Genomic DNA, 2,660 nt, shown 5'->3' on the forward strand with positions numbered 1-2,660 from the left:
TTCAACGTGTTAATAAGGAATTATTTTGAATAGTTTCCCTCCCTTCTCTCTTTACACAGAACAACACCAGGAATTTAAAAGAACAAGAAGAAGAACGTATTTTTTGGTTCTCTCTACAACATTCCCTCCTCCAAAGAACTCTCTCAAATTTTATTTTCCCTACCAAAAGTGAAGAGTCCACAACTCTTTCTACATTTTATCCTTGAGAATAGTAAGGAAGAATTTTGTGGTGTGACCTTTGTTGAAGATTCATTCTTGCTATGTTCGTGACCTTTTGGGAGATGAAAAACATGAAGAAAAAAAATTCTTCAATGGTAAGCACTTATTTTCCCTTTTCTCTCTAAAATTTTACTAAAACATGCTTATACGTGTTTTATGTTTATCCTTTCGTGCATAGATGAAATGCATATCAGGACTAGTGTTCACTCTTAACGGATGAGCAGAAGTCTAAGAGAGCGCCAAGCAGGGGTGCATTATTGGTTCCATCATGGAGGCTGAGTACGTAGTGGCTTGTGAAGATTCTAAGGAAGTTGTGTGGCTCAAAAAATTTCTGACTGATCTGGAAGTGGTTTCAGACATGTCAAAACACATCACCCTTTATTTTGATAATAGTGGTGTTATGGCTAATTCCTAAGAGGTTGAGAGTCACAAGTGCAGGAAGCATATAGAGCGAAAGTATCATCTCATCTGAGAGATTGTGCATCAAGAGGACATGATTGCAACGTTGTTGATCCATATACAAAGGCCCTCATGGCTAAGGTGTTTGAGGGTCTCCTGCAGAGTATGGGTCTACGAGACAGGTCACATGTAGACTAAGGCAAGTTTGATTTTGTATTGGGCGTGTGTTATGGCCTAATTTATTGCTTTGTGTACTTGTATATTAGTATGACTTTTATATTGTACACCTCACTAGCTTTAGGTCAAGTGGGAGATTATTGAGGTTCATTCCCTAGATCTCGTAGGGTCTTTTAGTTTGTAATTGTATTGTACAAATATTTTATTTATTTAATAAAATATGAGATATTTTATTTAACATTTAGTAGTATTAAACCCACAAACCAATAACTAACATCCAAGGATATCATCTGTAGCTTAAACATGTATGTAGAGACATATAGGTGGATCATGTTTAAGTGATAACCTAAATGGTCTGTAGTAAATAGATAAGGCTGGATACCTTATCCTGGTGACACTACGAATACGACCTACTTTGTAGATGTTACAATTGTTGTAAAGTGCTACAAATGATCTTATCCTAATCATTCATATAGAGATATGTGAGCGGGGGTATTCTAACAAAAAAGTTTATATAAGACCAGACCATGAAATGACTAGTCTCATTATATAACACCATTCATAATTGAGACTTACAGTTCACAAGGATGACCATAGGTGACATGACCTGAATCCTAAGTAAGTTGTGAACTCCTATCTATGAAAGTGGTCTTTTGATTTGTATGGATGAGAATGACCAGATCACCGACTCAATAAGCCTACCATTTTAAGGATTCGTCTAATTGGAGAGTTGGGAACACAGCTACAAAAGACAGAATTCACTCCTTTCCCGAAGTTGGGGTAAGTAGAAAATTTGCTCCATCAAGGACTGATTCCAGAGCTTGAACAATGTGACCCCACACCCTCTCCTAGCCTAAGAGGGGTTTGGTCATAGTTGAACTATGACTTATTATTCATTAGATGGATGAGTCATACTTAAGGAGTTAGATGTAACTACAGGGGCAAAATGATAATTTTGAACTAGTTTTACTTACGAGCAATTTGTGAAGGGTCATCGCACTGTTGACTAGTTATGTCCAATGAACACAGAAATATTTTTGTAGTGCGGAGAATGCAGCTATCGATCTTTAGTGGAGTGCCCGATAGTTAATGAATGTTGAATAGTTTAATTAATTATTCAAGTACCATTGGAGCTTCAAGCTACAGGTCCATGAGGTCCCCTCTGTAGCTCAACAGAGATTAAATGAAAATCAATTTTGGATTAATTTGAATTGTTCAAATTAAATGAGGGAATTGAGGGAATTAATTATATGTGATATAATTAATTTAATTTAGTTATATATGATATAATTAATATAATGTATTTGATACATTATAATATAAAGTTTATTTAAGAGGAAATAAATATTTGAAATATGATTCAAAATTAATTATGTGAATTGGATTCATATTAATTTATATAAAATGATATTTATTAAATACCATCCAGAATTTTTGAGAGAAGGTTAAATATCTATAAATCTACCTATATTGTGTATGATACAATATTAAACTATATGGGTTTATGTCATATCACATATGATATACATATAGTTGTGTGTGGTGTGTAAATATATATATATTGTTTGCGACAAGGAAGAAGCAGTGGGAACATAACAAGATATTAAGCATTCTATGATTCATCTAATTGACTTTCAAATCAGCATGCTAATATCTAATACAGAGTTAAACACTACTTTTAAATCAGGAACCTAGCTCGCAAACTCCCTTCCTTTGGATGTGAACACTAGAAGTCTTTCTCTACTAATCTTGGTGCCTCAGATTGAGTTGATAGGACTCAAAAAAGCTCTGAAATTAGGGAAATGGAGGATAAAGACTGGTTTATTTCAGCTTTTGGAGAACTGTCTTGCAACACACTTTTTCAA

This window comes from Benincasa hispida, chromosome 8 (assembly GCF_009727055.1).
Source record: "Benincasa hispida cultivar B227 chromosome 8, ASM972705v1, whole genome shotgun sequence".
NCBI classification, from domain to species: domain Eukaryota; kingdom Viridiplantae; phylum Streptophyta; class Magnoliopsida; order Cucurbitales; family Cucurbitaceae; genus Benincasa; species Benincasa hispida.